The following is a 23,150-nucleotide window of genomic DNA, read 5'->3' on the forward strand; positions in this document are numbered from 1 at the left end:
ATCAGCTCAAACACAAATATTACTGTCATGTCTACCTCTGATAAGCCTCCCAGTAAAGCAATACAAACAAAGAATCTGAGAAAAGTGCTAAAAATAGGCTACATACGTTAACGTGTGCTAACTTGCTAGTAATGGATAACATTCATATACTGACTATCTCTGAATCTCACTTTGAAAATTCCTTTGATGATACAGTGGTAGGCAATACATGGTTTCAACATCGTCAGAAGAGACAGGAATCCAAATGGTGGAAGTGTTGACGTTTTTGTTCAGAGTCATATTCCTGTAAAGGTTAGAAAGGTAAAGGACCAAAGGCCACACCCTTGCATGCAATGCCATGCCATTTGGCAGAACTATAACACACATTGCTGTAGAAGTAATATGGCTGCAGGTCCAACTGCCTCACCTAAAAACCATTCCTTTTGGGAAGCTGCGATAGACCTCCAAGTGCTAACAGTCAGTGTCTGGATAATGTGTGAAATGTGATATCAAGAGGCATATTTTCTGGGTGACCTAAATTAGGACTGGTCGATTGTTTGGTCGACAGAGATTTCTTTAGCCGAGCAATAGTAATACAAATATTTCATGGTGTACAAGACACCCGTCTGAGTGGACTAATCCATTGTGGCGGCAGTGGGGATGCACAGTCCATCACTAAGTCACGTGCTACTGAAATTGTAGATGGTTGTTACGTAAGAACAACAGTGCAACACTAATAAAACATTTAATAACAAAATGCACTTTCTCCTGCTTTATGTGCATAATAGCAAAGATACCAGCATATTGGTGTTGAGAACAATGCGACAGAGGCAGCAGCAGAATGAGGAGATGTGAAAAAGAGCCCGTGTCTCATTGTCTAAGAAAAGCGAGGAGAGGAAACCAACTAAATAAGGTCTACAATCAATAGCCTAACTGTTAAATATGGCTTTATTTATCATCCGTATACCGTACCAGTCAAAAGTTTAGGCTACTGTATCAATCATTAATTCGTTCATGTCATCACACAGCATACGTGATTTGAAATGTAATCAAGCATTTAGTTTTAAATAGGCCGAACCCGTTCCATTTCGGGAAATTGCATTCATGAATGTGACTGTTTTTAGTCTTTGCTGTAATAAAGGCTTAAAAATCTGCACAGCTTCTTTTTTTTTTGACAGACTCTCTGGTACGCTTATAATGTATTTAGAGTTGTTTACATTGTTCCAAATGGTCAGAACACATAATATGCACACAGCGCTTGCTCCTTAACTTATTTTTCTTGATCTCCAGTATTTTCCACAACTAGTCACATTTATTCCACACATCTGACTTCCCCTTTACCTCCTGAGCAACCAGTAACATTCCCCTGTTTCAAGTTTGTCACGCCCTCTGCATCCATTTTGCTGTTATGGTGTTCGGAGTTTGTTATAACCAATTTATTAAGTGAGTATGATATGCTATAGGTCAGGCCCTATTGGTCACGTGCATGCGATGCATATCTGTCGTTCTGCCCCTGAACAAGGCAGTTAACCCACTGTTCCTAGGCCATCATTGAAAATAAGAATTTGTTCTTAACTGACTTGCCTAGTTAAACAAATAAAAAATGACTTTTGTACATTTATAAAAAAAAGAAAAAAACAGAAATCACATTTACAAATATTTCAGACCCTTCACTCAGTACTTTGTTGAAGCACCTTTGGCAGCGATTACAGCCGAGTCTTTTTGGTTATAACGCTACAAGCTTGGCACACCTGTATTTGGGGTGTTTCTCCCATTCTTCTCTGCAGAACCTCAAGCTCTGTCAGGTTGGATAGGGAGCGTCTCTGCACAGCTATTTTCAGGTCTCTAGGAAGTGTCTTGGTGGTTCCAAACGTCTTCCATTGAAGAATGATGGAGGACACTTTGGGACCTTCAACGCTGCAGAATTTTTGTTGGTACAATTCCCCAGATTTGTGCCTCGACACAATTCTGTAAAGGAGCCCTACGGACAATTCCTTCGACCTCATGGCTTGGTTTTTGCTCTGACATGCACTGTCAACTGTAGGACCTTCTTTAGAAACAACAACATTGACGAATACGCTGATTCGGTGTGCGAGTTCATTAGAACGTGCGTTGAAGATGTCGTTCCCATAGCAACGATTAAAACATTCCCTAACCAGAAACCGTGGATTGATGGCAGCATTCGCGTGAAACTGAAAGCGCGAACCACTGCTTTTAATCAGGGCAAGGTGTCTGGTAACATGACCGAATACAAACAGTGCAGCTATTCCCTCCGCAAGGCTATCAAACAAGCTAAGCGTCAGTACAGAGACAAAGTAGAATCTCAATTCAACGGCTCAGACACAAGAGGCATGTGGCAGGGTCTACAGTCAATCACGGACTACAGGAAGAAATCCAGCCCAGTCACGGACCAGGATGTCCTGCTCCCAGGCAGACTAAATAACTTTTTTGCCCGCTTTGAGGACAATACAGTGCCACTGACACGGCCTGCAACGAAAACATGCGGTCTCTCCTTCACTGCAGCCGAGGTGAGTAAGACATTTAAACGTGTTAACCCTCGCAAGGCTGCAGGCCCAGACGGCATCCCCAGCCGCGCCCTCAGAGCATGCGCAGACCAGCTGGCCGGTGTGTTTACGGACATATTCAATCAATCCCTATACCAGTCTGCTGTTCCCACATGCTTCAAGAGGGCCACCATTGTTCCTGTTCCCAAGAAAGCTAAGGTAACTGAGCTAAACGACTACCGCCCCGTAGCACTCACTTCCGTCATCATGAAGTGCTTTGAGAGACTAGTCAAGGACCATATCACCTCCACCCTACCTGACACCCTAGACCCACTTCAATTTGCTTACCGCCCAAATAGGTCCACAGACGATGCAATCTCAACCACACTGCACACCGCCCTAACCCATCTGGACAAGAGGAATACCTATGTGAGAATGCTGTTCATTGACTACAGCTCGGCATTCAACACCATAGTACCCTCCAAGCTCGTCATCAAGCTCGAGACCCTGGGTCTCGACCCCGCCCTGTGCAACTGGGTACTGGACTTCCTGACGGGCCGCCCCCAGGTGGTGAGGGTAGGCAACAACATCTCCTCCCCGCTGATCCTCAACACTGGGGCCCCACAAGGGTGCGTTCTGAGCCCTCTCCTGTACTCCCTGTTCACCCACGACTGCGTGGCCACGCACGCCTCCAACTCAATCATCAAGTTTGCGGACGACACAACAGTGGTAGGCTTGATTACCAACAACGACGAGACGGCCTACAGGGAGGAGGTGAGGGCCCTCGGAGTGTGGTGTCAGGAAAATAACCTCACACTCAACGTCAACAAAACTAAGGAGATGATTGTGGACTTCAGGAAACAGCAGAGGGAACACCCCCCTATCCACATAGATGGAACAGTAGTGGAGAGGGTAGCAAGTTTTAAGTTCCTCGGCATACACATCACAGACAAACTGAATTGGTCCACTCACACAGACAGCATTGTGAAGAAGGCGCAGCAGCGCCTCTTCAACCTCAGGAGGCTGAAGAAATTCGGCTTGTCACCAAAAGCACTCACAAACTTCTACAGATGCACAATCGAGAGCAACCTGGCGGGCTGTATCACCGCCTGGTACGACAACTGCTCCGCCCTCAACCGTAAGGCTCTCCAGAGGGTAGTGAGGTCTGCACAACGCATCACCGGGGGCAAACTACCTGCCCTCCAGGACACCTACACCACCCGATGTCACAGGAAGGCCATAAAGATCATCAAGGACATCAACCACCCGAGCCACTGCCTGTTCACCCCGCTATCATCCAGAAGGCGAGGTCAGTACAGGTGCATCAAAGCTGGGACCGAGAGACTGAAAAACAGCTTCTATCTCAAGGCCATCAGACTGTTAAACAGCCACCACTGAGTGGCTGCTGCCAACACACTGACACTGACTCAACTCCAGCCACTTAATAATGGGAATTGATGGGAAATGATGTAAATATATCACTAGCCACTTTAAACAATGCTACCTTATATAATGTTACTTACCCTACATTATTCATCTCATATGCATACGTATATACTGTACTCTATATCATCGACTGTATCCTTATGTAATACATGTATCACTAGCCACTTTAACTATGCCACTTTGTTTACATACTCATCTCATATGTATATACTGTACTCGATACCATCTACTGTATCTTGCCTATGCTGCTCTGTACCATCACTCATTCATATATCCTTATGTACATATTCTTTATCCCCTTACACTGTGTACAAGACAGTAGTTTTGGAATTGTTAGTTAGATTACTTGTTGGTTATTACTGCATTGTCGGAACTAGAAGCACAAGCATTTCGCTACACTCGCATTAACATCTGCTAACCATGTGTATGTGACAAATAAAATTTGATTTGACCTTATATAGACAGGTGTGTGCCTTTCCAAATCATGCCCAATCAATTCAATTTACCACAAGTGGACTCCAATCAAGTTGTAGAAACAAAAGGGTGATCAATGGAAACTGGATGCACCTGAGCTCAATTTTAAAGTCTCATAGCAAAGGGTCTGAATAATTATGTAAATAAGGTACCTTTTGAATTTGTAATAAATTCGCAAACATTTCAAAAACTGTTGTCGCTTTGTCATTACAGGGTATTGTATGTAGATTGATGAGGGGGGAAAAATATTTCACACATTTTGTAATACGGCTATAATGTAACAAAATCTGGAAAGAGTCAAGGTCTGAATACACTGTATATATATGGAAAAATACACCGGCTATAAAGAATTATTGTAATTTTTGGAACTCTGTTCCATCATTTACTGAATCAAATGGCTCATTCATCACAAAACCCACTGATATTGCCAACTATTGGCAAGACTAGCAAACTTAGGCATATGACATGCCAACACCACATTCTGAGCCTATACACTAATGTTCCAAATGTTGGGGTCACTTAGAAATGTCCTTGTTTTTGAAAGAAAAGCATTTTTTGTCCATTAAAATATCAAATTGATCAGAAATACAGTGTAGACATTGTTAATGTTGTAAATGACTATTGTAGCTGGAAATGGCTGATTTTTATGGAATATCTACACAGACGTACAAAGGCCCATTAGCAGCAACCATAAACTCCTGTGTTCCAATGGCATGTTGTGTTAGCTAAGCCAAGTTGATCATTTTAAAAACGCTAATTGATCATTAGAAAACCCTTTTGCAATTATGTTAGCACAGCTGAAAACTGTTGTGCTAATTAAAGAAGAAATAAAAACTGGCCTTTAGACTAATGAGCATCGGCATTTGTGGGTTCGATTACATGCTCAAAATGGCCAGAAACAATGAACTTTTCTTCTGAAACTAGTCAGTCTGTTCTTATTCTGAGAAATTAAGGCTATTCCATGCAAGAAATTGCCAAGAAACTGAAGATCTCATACAACGCTGTGTACAACTCCCTTCACAGAACAGCGCAGACTGGCTCTAACCAGAATAGAAAGAGGAGTGGGAGGCCCCGGTGCATAACTGAGCGACAAGAGGACAAATACATTCGAGGGTCTAGTCAACAGTGGAGAGGCGACTCCGGGATGCTGGCCTTCCAGGCAGAGTTGCAAAGAAAAAGCCATCTCTCTGTCCAGTGTCTATTCTTTTGACCATCTTAATCTTTTATTTTTATTGGCCAGTCTGAGACATGGCTTTTTCTTTTTTTCTCTGCCATTAGAACAAACTGAATTGCATTCATGGAAGACTGGCTTGAATTGTGAGGATGACCTAGAGCTGGGCGATATGGACAAACATCCATATCACAATAAATTGCCTGAATTGATGCGATAATGATAAACAGAACAATACATTTATAATTTTAATGTGCAAAGAGAACCAACTACTAGTTTGATGCATGTAGCCACCAATTGCCCCATTAACAAGCACCCATATTAGCAAACGTATTTCATTTAAAAACTTCACATCTATATAATATAAGCTAGTTATTGTAATGAACAACATCAGATAAATGCCTGCGATAAGTGATCGGTATGGTTGCTAATTTTCGGTTTGTCATCCCAGTTCTAGGATGACCACAACATTTATTTCAATGAAACAAATCTATTAGTTTTCGACCCAAATTGCAAACATCTATTCAATAAACATGTACACTGTATAAAAGATTGTGGCGGTATAGCAGAAAGAGCGACATCTAGAGGTCAACACGTTACTGTCACAGTTTATGGCAAATAATGCAAGCGGCTTCAATGACAAATTCTCTCAAAGGTGAAAAAAACAGATTCACAGGGAATACACTGCATAGTATGGAGAAGCAATACTCCAAGCCACAGCTTCATACTACTTAAACATAGAGAACTGATACTGGTTCTTGGTATGGGATTGGCATGGGGTGTGGGGATCTGTGGGTGTCTTACTCATTGGTAAGAAGAAGTTTGGTTCAAATTGGATGTTGATTACTATCTGAATCTCATAAATGTAAATGGTAAATTTGGGTGAAATCAATTAAGAGTAATTTGTCAGATATAATTTCAAATCAAAATGTATCAGCACTGCTAATCTTATCTGTTACCAACTACAGAAACAATCTGTAATGGTGGGTGTCAATCCTTGTGTTTTTTGTGGAACGACACATGCTAACGGTTTTTACAGACAAAGTAAAACTACACAAAATGACTTTGTAAACAGGCAAACACTGAGGTGAGAAGATATGGTGTTGAATAGAGTCCTCTCGCTCTCTGGAGTGGAAGGTTTGTGAACGGAGCCAGTGTTCCTGACTCTGACCAGGCCTCCCAGGATCTGAGGTTACCCTCCATAGACACAGTCAATTACTGCAACCACGGCTTGAGTCTCTAATAGGCATGCTTACACACACACGGACACGGACACAGACACAGACACACACACGCCACAGTCCACACGCATAGGACACCCATGGAAGAGTAGGCCACCCTCTTATCAAACCACACAGTACATGGTAGCTGGCGTTTTACAGCACTGTTTGGCATAATATTTTGATAATACTATCTGAACTCAACTGAACACCCTCTGATCTAAACAGTGTTGGCACCCTTGTTGAAACAGAGGCCCTCTTCAAGAAGGCAGCGGAAAAAAATAGAACGTCAAGCAGGCCAATTCAAAACCACTATTTTTTAATTGACTTTCCTTTGACACAGGCTCTGCTCCGGCAAGGTGCCCACTATCACTCAAATATCCATGAGCTGAGATTTTCTGCCAGTTTATTTTCCATTACCTGCTCACACATTCCACTAGCAGGGGGGGGGGGGGGGTGCTGCTGATAAGAGCTGGGGCCAGGCAGTGCTCCAGAACTGCAATCCTCCTGAGAGAAACCATCCCACACGGAGACACAGGCTGAATCCCAAACCACATCATTAATCCCAAACCACATCCTTCCCCTCGCCCCTCCATTTGCACGTTCACGCACGCCTCCTCCATTTGCTATAGTGTCCCAAAGCTGAGGGAGTGAAAATTATTGATGATGGTGTAGGGGCTAATTAGTCCTTCGATAGCCACTTTAACCTAGCCAGCACAGATGCAGGCTTCAGAGCAAAGTGCTACCCCAACACGAACTGCGATATTTTATGGGCCACGTGCATTTTTTTTTTCCTGATTTCGAGACTTGACACATGTAACAGATTAAATACTCACAAATAAATAAATAAAAACACTGAGGTTTAAAACAGTGGGTATTTGTTCATTATAATTTCATACTCGTATCATTTAAAAGTGGAACATGAATTGCATCATTCAAGTCACAAGTGTGTCCTGCAGTTGATGGGTTTATTGATCCCCTCGCCACTCTCTGGAAGCCACCCTCTAAGTTGTCAGCAACATGTGACAACAGAGGGCCCTCCGAGCCAGTTAGGGTGCGAGGGGATAGTTTGGGATTCACTGACAGATCCCTCACAGAAGATGGTCTGAAATAAGGCTTTGTCAGGACTAGGGATGCAAATTTCGGTCAATTTTGCTGCCGACTAACCAACCCTCATTAACCGGTCAACAAACAGCAACATTTTTTCTAAACAGTTAAATGAAGTGAGCAACAAAAAAAACTATGCATGCAAGGAACGGACATATTTCATTAAGAGCTTAATGAAAACATGCAACAATAGCAAGCCTATAATCTTAGTCAAAAGACTGTGGCCTATTATTGAATATGCAACTACTGTAATGAAGCAACTAATAAAACCTAATTCAAGCATTTGCCAAAATCCAATTGGTGGGTCACCACCGTTCTAAACAGTGCTCCTAATGCAAGTGGTTCCATATGTGACAGATGAAAATCTCCATTAGAAATGTAGAAAGAGGGTTGACTAGGATGGGTTGCTAATATAAACCACTTTTATATGAAAACCAATAGAACAAGAGAGAAACGCAACAGTAATGGCATGAGGAAGTCTTCATAAAATAATTGAAGCAACATAAGACATTCCTCATTATTTGAAGTAAAGTCAAACGTACAGGTTTCAAACAATTACACTGCCTCTAGCGCACATTTCAAAAGTGTGCCAACCGTTGACTATAGCCTATGCATTCCGATGGCGAATGGGAGACGCGTTTTAATTACGAGTTGAGAAAGAAAAAAATTGCTCTTTTTAATCTTGGTCATCAAAACAGTTTAACACGCAGTTGCATTTAGAATTGTTATTTGTTGCGCAATGACTGGGCTTACAAAAGCATGTTTCACTCCAGGCTCCTCAAACTAGCCTCTGTATTCTGTGCGCATGACGACTAAGATACATGATGACTAATGAAAATACACACGGGCCAATTGAAATGATCCACTAACATATGCAAATTAACCTAGAGACCGATAAGTATTTTTGTAATTTTAAGTATTATTTCTTACACTGTCACCCCAGGAAATCTTAAGTCTTATTACATCCAGCCGGGAGGAACTATTGGATATAAGAGCAACTTCAACTTATCAATATTACGACCAGGAATACGACTTTCCCGAAGCGGATCCTCTGTTTGGACCACCACCCAGGACAATGGATCGGATCCCAGTAGGCGACCCAAAACAAAGCCGCCGCAGAAGGGGCAGACGGAGCGGTCTTCTGGTCAGGCTCCGTAGACGGGCACATCGCTCACTTCTCCTGAGTATACTACTCACCAATGTCCAGTCTCTTGACAACAAGGTAGACGAAATTCGAGTAAGGGTTGCCTTCCAGAGAGACATCAGAGATTGTAACATTCTCTGTTTCACGGAAACATGGCTCACTCGGGATACGTTAGTCGGTACAGTCACCCGATTTCTTCACGCATCGCGCCGACAGAAACAAACATCTCTCTGGTAAGAAGAAGGGTGGGAGTGTATGCCTTATGATTATCGAGTCGTGGTGTGATCACAACATACAGGAACTCAAGTCCTTTTGATTCACCTGACCTAGAATTCCTTACGATCAAATGCCGAACGCATTATCTACCAAGAGAATTCTCTTTGATTATAATCACAGCCATGTGTATCCCCCCCCAAGCAGTCACCTCGACGGCCCTGAAAGAAATTCATTGGACTCACATATTTGAAAACACATATCCCGAGGCTGCATTTATTGTAGCTGGGGATTTTAACAAAGCTAATCTGAAAACAAGGCTCCTTAAATTTTATCAGCATATCAAATGCGCGACCCGGGCTGGCAGCATTCTGGATCATTGCTACTAACTTCTGCGATGCATACAAAGCCCTCCCTCGCCCTCCTTTCGGCAAATCTGACCACGACTCAATTTTGTTGCTCCCAGCCTATAGACAAACTAAAACAGGAAACGCCCGTGCTCAGGTCTGATCAACGCTGGTAAGATTCCACACTTCAAGATTGCTTCAATCACGTGGACTGGAATATGTTCCGGATAGCCTCAAACAACAACATTGATGTATACGCATTTGCGCAAAACTGAAAGCACGAACCAATGCTTTTAATCATGGGAAGGTGACCGGAAACATGACCGAATACAAACAGTGTAGCTATTCTCTCCGCAAGGCAATCAAACAAGCTAAGCTTCAGTATAGAGACAAAGTATAGTCGCAATTCAACGGCTCAGGCACGAGAAGTATGTGGCAGGGTCTACAGTCAATCACGGATTACAAAAAGAAAGCCAGCCCCCACAAAGGACACCGATGTCTTGCAGCCAGACAAACTAAACAACTTCTTTGCTCGCTTTGAGGACAATACAGTGCCACTGACACGGACCGCTATCAAAACCTGTGGGCTCTCCTTCACCGCAGCCAACGTGAGTAAAACATTTAAACACGTTAAGCCTCGCAAGGCTGCCGGCCCAGACAGCATCGCTAGACGCGTCCTCAGAGCATGCGCAAACCAGCTGGCTGGTGTGTTTACGGACATATTCAATCAATCCCTATCCCAGTCTGCTCTTCCCACATGCTTCAAGAGGGCCACCATTGTTCCTGTTCCCAAGAAAACTAAGGTAACTGAGCTAAACGACTACCGCCCCATAGCACTCACTTCCGTCATTATGAAGTGCTTTGAGAGACTAGTCAAGGATCATATCAATTCCACCCTACCGGACACCCTAGATCCACTCCAATTTGCTTACCGCCCCAATAGGTCCACAGACGACGCAATCACAATCACACTGCCCTAACCCATCTGGACAAGAGGAATACCTATGTAAAAATGCTGTTCATCGATTACATCTCAGCACTTAACACCATAGTACCCTCCAAACTCGTCATTAAGCTCGAGACCCTGGGTCTCGACCCAGCCCTGTGCAACTGGGTTCTGGACTTTGACGGGCCGCTGATCTTCAACACTGGGGCCCCACAAGGGTGCGTTCTCAGCTCTCTCCTGTACTCCCTGTTCACCCATGACAGCGTGGCCATGCACGTCTCCAACTCAATCATCAAGTTTGCAGACGACACTACAGTGGTAGGCTTGATTACCAACAACGACCTACAGGGAGGAGGTGGGGGCCCTTGGAGTGTGGTGTCAGGAAAATAACCTCACACTCAACGTCAACAAAACAAAAGGAGATGATCGTGGACTTCAGGAAACAGCAGAGGAGGCACCCCCCTATCTATCCACAACAACGGGACAGTAGTGGAGAAGGTGGAAAGTTAAGTTCCTCGGCGTACACGTCACAGACAAACTGAAATGGTCCACCCACACAGACAGTGTGGTGAAGAAGGCGCAACAGCGCCTCTTTAACCTCAGGAGGCAGAAGAAATTTGGCTTGTCACAGAAAACACTCAAACTTTTACAGATGCACAATTGAGAGCATCCTGTCGGGCTTGATCACCACCTGGTACGGCAACTGCTCCGCCCACAACCGTAAGGCTCTCCAGAGGGTAGTGAGGTCTGCACAAAGCATCACCGGGGGCAAACCACCTGCCTTCCAGGACACCTACACCACCCGATGTCACAGGAAGGCCAAAAAGATCATCAAGGACAACAACCACCCGAGCCACTGCCTGTTCACCCCGCTATCATCCAGAGGGCGAGGTCAGTACAGGTGCATCAAAGCTGGGACAGAGAGACTGAAAAACAGCTTCTATCTCAAGGCCATCAGACTGTTAAACAGCCATCACTAACATCGAGTGGCTGCTGCCAACATACTGACTCAAATCTCTAGCCACTTTAATAATAAAAAATTGGATGTAATAAATGTATCACTAGTCACTTTATACAATGCCACTTTATATAATGTTTACATGCCCTACATTACTCATATGTATACTGTACTCTATACCATCTACTGCATCTTGCCTATGCTGCACGGCCATCACTTTTCCATGTATTTACATATTCTTATTCATTCCTTTACATTTGTGTGTATAAGGTAGTTGTTGTGAAATTGTTAGATTACTTACTAGAAGCACAAGCATTTTGCTACATTCACATTAACATCTGCTAACCATGTGTATGTGACCAATAAAATTTGATTTGATTAATTTGGGCACAGGTCGAAAAGCATTAAACATTTATAGAAATTTAGCTAGCTAGCAGTTGGTAGCTAATTTGTCCCATTTAGCTATCTAGCTGGCTGTTGCTAGCTAATTTTTCCCTGGAAAAACATTGAGTTGTTATTTTATCTGAAATGCACAAGGTCCTCTACTCTACTAATCCACACATAAAATGGCCAACTAAATCGTTTCTAGTCATCTCTCCTCCTTCCAGGCTTCTTTTTCTTATTTGGACTTTATATGGCGATTGGAAACTAACTTTCATATTAAGGTGCATTACCACAACTGACCTCAGTTCATCTTTCAATCACCCACCTGGTTATATGTTCCTAAAAACCAATGAGAAGATGGCACGTGGGTATACATTTCTAAAAACCAATGAGGAGATTGGAGAGGCAGGACTTGCATCGCGTTCTGCGTCACAAATAGAGTCAACTTATATTTTAGTGCCTGGCAACGCAGACATTCGTTGGCGCGCACGAGCAGTGTGGGTGCAATGATTGAATCACATGCGTGTGTACATTTATTTTGCAATGCTCGCGCACGCGACAAGTCCGGTATGGGCATTGCTAACGTGCGCTAATGTGACTAGAATGATGTAAGTAACATCAACATTCCAGGACATAGACATGTCTTATATGTGCAGAAAGCTTAAATTATTGTTAATCTAAGTGTGCTGTCCAATTTACAGTAGCTATTACAGTGAAAAAAAGACCATGCTATTGAGGAGAGTGCACAACAAAATTTTCTCATGGCACTTGATTTGACACATTCACCTCTGATGTACTTAAATTCAGTAATCTTGCTCTGATATGTCCTCCTGAGGGTTCCAGACATAAAATGTAGCATAGTTTTGTTTGATAAAATCTATTTTTATATTCAAAATGTAGGTACTGAGTTCTAAAGTTTGAATCCCTGCTGTTTCTGGGCAGACTTGATTTTTTTAAAAAGTGTGCAGTATGGCCATGCTTCACTGGATCAGTCTGAAACTGCATACACTGCTGCCATCTAGTGGCCAAAACCTAAATAGCGCATAAACGGCAATATTATATTATGGCCTTTCTCTTGCATTTCAAAGATTATAATTTAAAAAAAAAAACTTGTTTTTGTTTGCATGATCTTTTCCCAGATCTTATGTGTCATTTCACATTTCCACAAACTTCAAAGGGTTTCCTTTCAAATGGTATCAAGAATATGCATATCCTTGCTTCAGGTCCTGAGCTACAGGCAGTTCGATTTGGGTATGTCATTTTTAAACCCCCTATGCTCCTTTGAGACCCCTCTTTCCAATAACAGATCTCTTCTCGCTATGGTAGCCAAAAGAATGGGCAATTGGGAATTTTTATACATGAACCTAGGCATGATGGTATGTTAATTGCTTAATTAACCCAGGAACCATACCTGTGTGTTTCAATATACGTTGTGTCCCTCATTTACTCAAGTGTTTCCTGTATTTGGGCAGTTACCTGTATGCCCCCCTCCTGTTTTCTTATGCATCTAGAACTGTGCTGGATTGGAACTCTGCTGACACATACCAGAACAATGGAGCAAGGCCGAAAGGCTCTCAACTGCACAGAGCCAAGTTTGGCTAATCTGTCAGGATAACTGCTAGCTTCTTCCGTCAATAAGCCAGGAGTCACACAGTTAGGCTACTTCTGTAATTAACGGTCCAGTGGGAGTGCAAGCTTCCCACAATAAAAGCCTCACATTATCCGTCAACCGGACCCCTCCCCCCTAATCCAGAGACTAGACCTGTGTCACCCTCAACCACTACCTCTATAAGGAGAGAAGATCCCGGTTGGTTTCTTAAAGTCACACCACTCTTCCGTCTATGAGTGATGATTCAGGAGAAAAAGCTGGACACAAAAGTAGACCGGCACAAATTGGGAAACTCACCAACTCGCCTTAAGTCGTGTTTAAAAGTGAGGACGTGAAATACATTGGGTTCAACATCCTCTGAGAACATATGGTAGCAATTTGCTCGAGTAGACTCCCTGACTCTGTTTGAAGGTCTGCCGGCGGAGTGCGCAAACTCAGGCTCAGTGTTTTTGTTTTTTTTCCTCAAACAAAAACAAAAGAGAACATATAAGCCACCGATCACTTCATTGTCATCTCATCGTTTATACATGTTTAAACTGTGAACTAAGATGGTGACTTAATGACAAGGAGATACCTCTTTTAAAAAATGTATTTTATAATAAGAGAACGTCCCCCGCCCAAAAATAACTCATTCTAGATGTTCTCTCATGGTGGGAGTCACTCCACCCATGAAAAACTCACAGATGTGTAAACCTCCGGGAGCATGTGCAATCAGGTCCTTTCCTGCTCTTATTCCTCTAGTTATTAATCACATCAGCAGACAGCTCCAATGACCCAATCTGCGCCGACAATTAAGAGCCGGGTAACCACCCGCTGATTGGCCAGCTCTGTCTGCCGGGAGAGGTCAGGGTTTAATCTCCTCAGAGGGGGAGGGGTATAATCAGGTTGTGTGGTAATCACCGGTGCCCTCCGCAGAGAAACAAACATTTGTTAGGTTAAAGAAAAAGGCTCAGAGAAGGAATCCAAACAGAGATGCATTCACCAACCAAGCATGTGACCACAACACATCTTGCACAAATTACACACCGTATGGGGTTGAACATGTATCACCACAAGTATAATCTAAAGCAGGAGTGATCCCTCTGATTCACTGTAACAGCCAGAGAGAGCAGCCTTACCTCACTGGGGGATCCATGGTGCAGGGGCATGTTGAGGAAGCTTGTAGAGAGACCAGAGTTGGTGCTGGGGGTCATACAGATCCATGGGGAGAGAGAACATATTGATGGTGGAGACAGAAATCCAGCATGGCACCATGGAGACCTGAGCAGGAGAGAGTGTGAGCCTCAAGTTAGTCACGCACCAAGAAAATGGGACGTTGTAAATGGACCAAAGTGTGTCAATAACAGGTCGGGAAGGACTGCATATCACCAGTCTTGATATGTCTGCATGAAAATAAAGTTTTGATTTAGCCAAACATTTCCATTTTATTTCTGCCTTAAAATTTTGCACACAACCCCTATAGTAAAATAAAGCAGGCCGAGGGGGTTGCTGGGCAACCCAAGCTGTGCGGAGGTATCAGATGACGGGGCAGGAGCCGCAGCACAGCGCTGCAGACAGACTGTCACCGAGGCCTAGAGCCCAGGGACCCAGCCGCAGTACACTACGACCTACACTGATGGAAAGACATTACACATTACTGCAGCCCACAACTAACATCTTCCAACTTTAAAAGTCATTAGCAGAGCCGGATCGGTGTGTGTGTGTGTGTGTGTGTGTGTAATTACCGCCACTTCAGCATCACTGTCTCCAGAAGGACACCACCTCAGAGAAAGAGGCAAGTTCAAACAGGAATATAAGAGCTGAAGCTCTTAGAGGCCTTATCAAAGTGTGATTTCTGTGTCTGACAAATTAATGCTGGATACTCATACATTGACTCACTTGTGTGATTAGTCAAGTCTGTAAATAACAAAAATGAAAGATGTAACTTTTTGGGCGACCCAACCAAATTCATTAGAAATCTGCATTATAGATCTGTCACTTATTGAAAGCAAGTCTAAGAAGCAAGCGGTAGATCCAATCTATGTGCATTATTTCTACGCCTCACGTTTTTAAGTTGTTTTTGTGTCTTTTACATTCGGTTTTGTACACCAGCTTTAAAACAGCTGAAAATACAATATTTTTGGCAATGGAAAATATCTTTCCCAGCTGTTTACAATGATTCTCTACACTACTTGATTGTTGTCACAACTGAAGTTAGGCAAACTACTAGAATTTTAGCAACCAGGAAATGGCAGAGGGTTTTCTTCATAGTTGATCTTTAGGTTTAGCCTTTCAAAACAGCTTTGGGCCTTGCCTACATGAGCCTGAAAACATACTAGGGGCAAAGAGTGTCAGTCACTTCCCTGTTCAATACCAGGGAATCCTCATTTAGCTCACAGTTTTAGACATTTCAGCGCAGATACCCCAACAGCACATTTGGACACACAAACATCTGATTTTAGACCTGAGGGATGTGCTATTCCAGGGGGTGGGAGAGGAGGTTGTCCATGGTGTACCCATAAAGCCTCCTTTGAGTGGGCAACTGCGGGCCAAAAGCCCCTGCTGTGGCAGGGAGATAAGTGGAGCAGCATGGTCTGGATGTGGCCCAGCAGCCTGAGAGCCAGGCACTGCTCTCAGCACCAACACAGGGGCTATTCTTCCACATGGGAGAGCTCCTTGTGACTCAAAGGGCCTTTTAGTCCATGAGCCAGACATATTTGGGCCATCGGGCTCACTTGGGCCAACGATGTCTAAGTAATTTTATTGAAGCTCTGTCCCTAGAGTTGAAAAATGTGTGATTGCTACCATTTGATGTAGTGCTTTCTCTGTGCTACTCTTTTTCATCCCTCCATCCATCCCATAGGGTTCAGTATACAACAAGCTATTGCTCACATGAATAATATATTATTGGAAAGCTTAGATTCACAGCTATCAGACACATTTTTGGAATGTTCAAGTCAACAGAACCTTGACCTCTAGCGTACATAACTCATATTTACAAAAGTATGTAGACACCCCTTGAAATTAGTGGATTCTGCTTTTTCAGCCACACCCGTTGCCGACAGGTGTATAAAATTGAGCACAGAGCCATGCAATCTCCATAGACAAACATTAGCAGTACACCGACCTTACTGAAGATTGCCGTGACTTTCAACGAGGCACCGTCATAGGATGTTATCTTTCCAACAAGTCAGTTCGTCAAATCACTGCCCTGTTAGAGCTGCCCCGGTCAACTGGAAGTGCTGTTGTGAAGTGGAAACGTCTAGGAGCAACAACGCTCAGCCGAGAAGTGATAGGCCACACAAGCTCAGAACAGGTCCGCCGAGTGCTGAAGCATGTAAAAATTGTCTTTCAATGAAATGGGTTTCCACACACAAGCAGCCACACACAAGCCTAAGAGCACCATGAACAATGCCAAGCATTGGCTGGAGTGATGTAAAGCTCGCCGCCATTGGACACGCGTCCTCTGGAGAGGTGAATCACACTTCACCATCTGGCAGTCCGACGGACGAATCTGAGTTTGGCAAATGCCAGGAGAACACTACCTTCCACAATGCATAGTGCTATCTGTAAAGTTTGGTGGAGGAGGAATAATGGTTTGTGGCTGTTTTTCAAGGTTTGGGTTAGGCCCCGTAGTTCAAGTGAAGGGAAATCTTAACCCTTAAATCTTAGCATACAATGACATTCTAGACAATTCTGTGCTCCCAACTTTGTGGCAACAGTTTGGGGAAGGATCTTTCCAGTTTGAGCATGACAATGATCCCGTGCACAAAGTGAGGTCCATACAGAAATGGTTGGTCAAGATCGGTGTGCAAGAACTTGACTGGCCTGCACAGAGCCCTGACCGCAACCCCATCGAACATTGATGAATTGGAACACCAACTGCGAGCCAGGCCTAATGCACCAACATCAGTGCCCGACCTCACTAATGCTCGTGGCTGAATGGAAGCAAGTCCCTGCAGCAATGTTCCAACATCTAGTGGAAAGCCTTCCCAGAAGAGTGGAGGCTGTTATAGCAGCAAAGGGGGGACCAACTCTTTATTAAAACCCCATGATTTTGGAATGAGATGTTCGACAAGCAGGTGTCCACATGCACTACATGACCTAAAGTATCAGAATTAGCTGTTGCTTTAAAAAAGGAAACCCCCGATACATTTTAACATTTGACAAGTGGATCTGGAAATGTCACTGAAAGCACACCAGCTACAACTCTTATTTAAAAATAACCCATATTGTGCCATTGACGTTAGAATGTTGGAAGCTTAGCCATAGGATTCCATGTGGTGGGGCAGTTTTTGGAATGTAACTTTGGTGATAAAGGCACCACATTTGACACTCACAGCTAGAACAGGGTTTTAAAAAGATTTCTAGATACAGAGCCATCACAGGATTCACATATGCGCAGGAGTTATTATTAAGGCTATGGGAGTGGATATAGACCTAGTCAGTGCCTAGATTTCAGTTTCCATTTAACCGATCTAAACAGCAGGCTACAGTTCGCTTGAAGGCCCCATCTTGTGACTGTGGAATTTGTATAGCGCCTCACAGTCACACATAACATAGCATATTATCCTCTTTTACCACTTCACCAAATCATTTTTGGGCCCTCCCATTATGTTCAACTCTCCATTTCGTAGCATTTCTCTTAATGAAATTAAGTTCGACATTGTCCTTCTTGCCTCCGTGGGTCTACGCTAACTTCTTCTGTCCGTTTCCAAAAGCAATTGGTGTGTAAGCCATTTGGTGCGAGTACAGTTAGGCCCTCAAGCTTACACATAAATGCCAGAAAGCCTAAAATAATGAAAGAAAAAACCTCTATATAGCCTATAGATATAAACTACACAAGAATGAAACCTTTATTCCAACCCCACACAATATTTAATGACCCCAAACCCACCTGCTCCGCAGATATAACCGCAGGGCAGCGGGTTTTAAGTTAACCTGCTCATCACTAACATAAGCCTTCAAGAAAATCACTGTGAGACATCGTCTGCCCAAGTGAGCCTGACCGCCCCCCCTGGCTCATGGACTATTTATTAGCCAGAGACAACAATGTGAGTTTACATTCAGCGACAAACTCTTTTGCAGGGAAAATAAATGCAGTACATCAAATAGAAATCTTAATTCCTGCAAGTGGGAAGCTTTTCTGCTGATGTAAAGGCATTTGAGGGCCTTATAGCCAAGTCAAAGTGACCTTGTAAAAGGACATAACTGCAGTCGGCATTCCATGCGCCAACTATTTTTAGGCCGAATGACAAGAAAATAGCCATTTGAAAGTGCTAGAGTGGTTAGTATGAGCAAATACAAAACAAATCGAAGAAAATAGATGAACACAGTGAGCACGTTCATGACACTGAAAGGCAATAGAGGGAGATCAGCTGTGCTCATCTGTTTACAATACTGCCTCAGTGTCTCCTCACCAGGCCAAGGTCACTCAAGGGTGCAGCCAATAATTGGCAACTAACTGTGCTGGCTATTTATAAAGTCCTGAGCGCATGCAGGAATATATTCTGAGGTTGCGAGCTGTCACAGTACAGGGGCATGGCTTCGGGGAGATATATTTTGAGTAAAAGCAAGAGAAATAAAAGAGAGAAATAAAAGAAGCGTGTTAAAAGGGAGGATGAAAGTACTAGACATCTTGTAGTTCTACTCAAGCTTCAAAGCAGTCAGACAAATGGACTCATGTTTTAAGTTGGAGAGTTAGCCTATCGCATACTGTGATCCGCAAAACAGACTGAAGGTTGATGGACAGACCACTCTAACACGATATCTGTTGTGAAAAGGGAAAAGCATCTAGTGCCTCGTAGCTTTATTATGCAAAATCCTCACAACACCAGGTGTCAGTGAGGTGTTCAACTTTACTGTCTGACGGGAGTTGTGTAACCAGTTTTTGGAAGAGAACTATGTCAGCCATGAGAGAACACCGCGTCCCAAAAGAGCGCAGAGAGGATCCCCGCGGCACTGAAAAAACTAAAGTCAACAAACTAAAAATAAACATTATTGGGCTGATATGTGTGAGCTTGTGTATGTGACATAGGCTTGAAAAGGGAAGTGGAAGTCAAGCATTTGGCGATTCCATCGCTGAAGTTAATTCCGTCGGCTTTAGCAAAACTAACAGAGTGGCACGAGAGCAGAGGGAAATGTGTCGAGGCTTGGAGGAGCGACTAATGCCATCAAAGTGAACGATCAGCCATAGCTAATTGAAATTAAAGACCATAGGGGTGGGGGGGGGGGGGGGGGGGGGGCTCCAGTCCGTTCACAGGGCCCGTTCTGTGGGAATGTGCTACCCTCACCAGGGCCAACACCAGATTCCCCGCTTCGCTCTCAACACCTCCAGTCCAAATGCCTCCTTACAGGAAAAACAGCCTACTGTCAACTAGATACTTTTTCATGAAGCCCTAACCTATATCTTACATCTGCTGTTTGGCTTTTAGTAATACATTTGCTGAGTTAGCAAGTAGATCTGTTGCTAGCTAGCTGAGCAAATAGCTTTATGACTAGCTACCATGTCATTCCGGCACAGCTACCAGTTTATTCCAAGTAATCAAGGCAGGACCCACTAAATTCATCCATACTGACAAATAAGAAATGGCACATTATCCCTGTCAATAGTTGGAGTAGGATGATTGAAGAGCACCCTGCCTCAGAGTGGCGGGATGTTCATTTTCTAGCTGCCAAACTACATTCCTTTGCTGTGATGATTTATTTTTTATTAATTCTCGTCCCTCACTTTTGTCTCACATGATCTCCTCCGCTCTCCAGTGTCCTGCTCGCAGAAATCAACCAAGTGCTATTCACTCACCTGTGAGGAGAACCATCCTACTGCAGTTTGAAGTTCTGATTGGTTACAAGTTTAGTAGTTCGGCATATTTGCCTGAGCAGACCGTGTTGAAATATACTTATGAGAAAATGTGTAAGAATTTAAGGTGTCAACAAATGCTATAGTCATCATAAGAATGTTTTACGGTCATACACAAAATGTTTATTTTTATTTTTTAAACATCTCCTTCGACAGGGATCAAGCAACTACACGTTTTTCATTTTTGGCCCAAGTCCTAAGCATTTTGAACTAGCCTACATTTTTTCTTGCTCCTTAATCCGTTTTTATCCAACTTCATGTGTCATATTTTAAGACTGAGGTATTCTGATTGGGGTGGAGATGAGTCTTGTGGGTTGGAGTCGTCTTCCCACCTCATTGGGCTCCCAAGTGGTGCAGCAGTTGAACCTTTCTAGCGAAGGCGTTCCGCTACCGCAACCCCTCGACAACATTCCACTGAAAAGGCAGCGCGAGAAATTCAAAAATATTTTTTTTTAGAAATATGTGACTTTCACACCTCTTAAGGCCACCCCCTACTTTTTCGAACATACTGTTAAAAATCTCGCAACATTTCAGCGTCCTGCTACTCATGCCAGGAATATAGTATATGCATATGATTAGTATGTGTGGATAGAAAACACTCTCACGTTTCTAAAACTGGTTAAATCACGGCTGTGACTATAACAGAGCGTGTGTTTCATCGAAAAGCGCAAGAAAAACTGATCACTGAAAACTGGAAAAAATATCAATGCGCCACTTGCATGTATTGTTTAAGGGACACCAAATTAAATGGTGCTGAGATTGCAAGTCCTACAGCTTCCACACGATGTCACCAGTCTTGTCAATTGCCTTGGAGTTGTTTCTTGGTCAAACGAAGAAGAGAGAACCCATTCCATCCGGTCTCCGACAGGAAGTTTTGAAAGAGAGATTTCCGACCATGATTTGAAGACGTGGAGCTATTGAATACACATCGCCCGTGATCAATTTGATAGATTATTAACGTTTACTAATACCTAAAGTTGGATTACAAAAGTATTTCGAAGTGTTTTGTGAAAGTTTATCGTCAACTTTTTTAATTTAAAAAAATGACGCTGCGTTTTGAAACAATGTTTTTTTCTGAATTACACAGTTTCCATAGATGGCTATTTTGGGTATATATGGACCGATTTAATCGAAAAAAAGATCCAATAGTGATGTTTATGGGGCATATAGGAGTGCCAAGAAAGAAGCTCGTCAAAGGTAATGAATGTTTTATATTTTATTTCTGCTATTTGTGTAGCGCCGGCTACGCTAATTATTTTGTTTACGTCGCCTTCAGGCATTTTGGGGTGTTGCATGCTATCAGATAATAGCTTCTCATGCTTTCGCCGAAAAGCATTTTAAAAATCTGACTTGTTTGCTAGATTCACAACGAGTGTAGCTTTAATTCAATACCCTGCATGTGTGTTTTAATGAACGTTTGAGTTTTAACAAGTGCTATTAGCATTTAGCGTAGCGCATGTGCATTTCCAGGTGGCTAGATGAGACGTCTGCGAGTCGGGTGGGCTTAACTGGTTTTAACAAGTCCAATACAGCAAATGAAAGATAAACATCTTGTTAATCTACCCATCGTGTCCGATTTAAAAAATGCTTTACAGCGAAAGCACAACATATGATTATGTTAGGTCATAGCCATGTCAAAAAAACACAGCCATTTTTCCAGCCAAAGAGAGGAGTCACAAAAATCAGAAATATAGATCAAATTAATCACTAAACTTTGATGATCTTCATCAGATGACACTCATAGGACATCATGTTACACAATACATGTATGTTTTGTTCGATAATGTGCATATTTATATACAAAGATCTCAGTTTACATTGGCGTGTTACGTGCAGTAATGTTTTGATTCCAAAACATCTCGTGATTTTGCAGAAACTCATAATAAACATTGATAAAATATACAACTGTTATTCACAGAATTAAAGATAGACGACTTTTCCTTAATGCAACCGCTGTGTCAGATAAAAAATAAAAAAAACTTTACAGAAAAAGCATAATCTGAGAACGGCGCTCAGAGCTCAATCCAGCCAGAGAAATATCCGCCATTTTGGAGTCAACAGAAGTTAGAAATAACACTATAAATATTCACTTACCTTTGATGATCTTCATCAGAAGGCACTCCCAGGAATCCCAGTACGACAAAAAAATGACTGATTTTCTCCATAAAGTCCATAATTTATGTCCAAATAGCCACTCGTCGTTCAGCCCAGTAATCCATCTTCATGAGGCACGAGCGCTTCGTCCAGACAAAAATTCAAAAAGTTCCATTACAGGTCGTAGAAACAAGTCAACTGATGTATGGAATCAATCTTTAGGATGTTTTTAACATCAAAACATCAATAAGCTTCCAACCGGAGAATTTCTATGTCTGAAGAAAAGCACTGGAACAAGAGCTAACTCTGTCGGGAGTGCGCGTCACAAGCCTGAGACACTGCCAGACCACTGACTCAAACAGGTCTCATGAGCCCCTCCTTAATAGTCGAATCCTCAAACCAGTTTCTAAAGACAGTTGACATCTAGTGGAAGCCGTAGCAAGTGCAACTTGACTCCATAGACACTGTGTATTCAGTAGGCCAAGCTTTGAAAAACTACAAACCTCAGATATTCATCCAAAAGTGAAAATGCTGCCCCCTATCCTAAAAAGGTTAAAACACTGCATCTCAGTGCTAGAGGTGTCACTACAGACCCTGGTTCGATTCCAGGCTGTAGGCTACCATCCATTATTACTCAGCTGAAAAAAATATAATGTATGCAAAAAGGTTACCACTGCACTTACCTTAATAATGCTCCCAACATTAAAGTATTCTCA

The 23,150-nt window shown here is 42.9% G+C and overlaps 1 protein-coding gene across 2 annotated transcripts in view; it reads right to left on the reverse strand.

Annotated features, from left to right (window-relative positions):
* The window catches only part of LOC139410660 (bone morphogenetic protein receptor type-1A-like), a 68,552-nt gene that overhangs the window by 32,015 nt on the left and 13,387 nt on the right, over nucleotides 1-23,150 (reverse strand). For both annotated transcript variants that reach the window (XM_071156031.1, XM_071156042.1), the window contains exon 2: nucleotides 14,621-14,762. The gene's annotated coding sequence lies outside the window, so the exon portion shown is untranslated. The remainder of the gene's footprint in view (nucleotides 1-14,620; nucleotides 14,763-23,150) is intronic.

This window comes from Oncorhynchus clarkii, chromosome 1, assembly GCF_045791955.1.
Source record: "Oncorhynchus clarkii lewisi isolate Uvic-CL-2024 chromosome 1, UVic_Ocla_1.0, whole genome shotgun sequence".
NCBI classification, from domain to species: domain Eukaryota; kingdom Metazoa; phylum Chordata; class Actinopteri; order Salmoniformes; family Salmonidae; genus Oncorhynchus; species Oncorhynchus clarkii.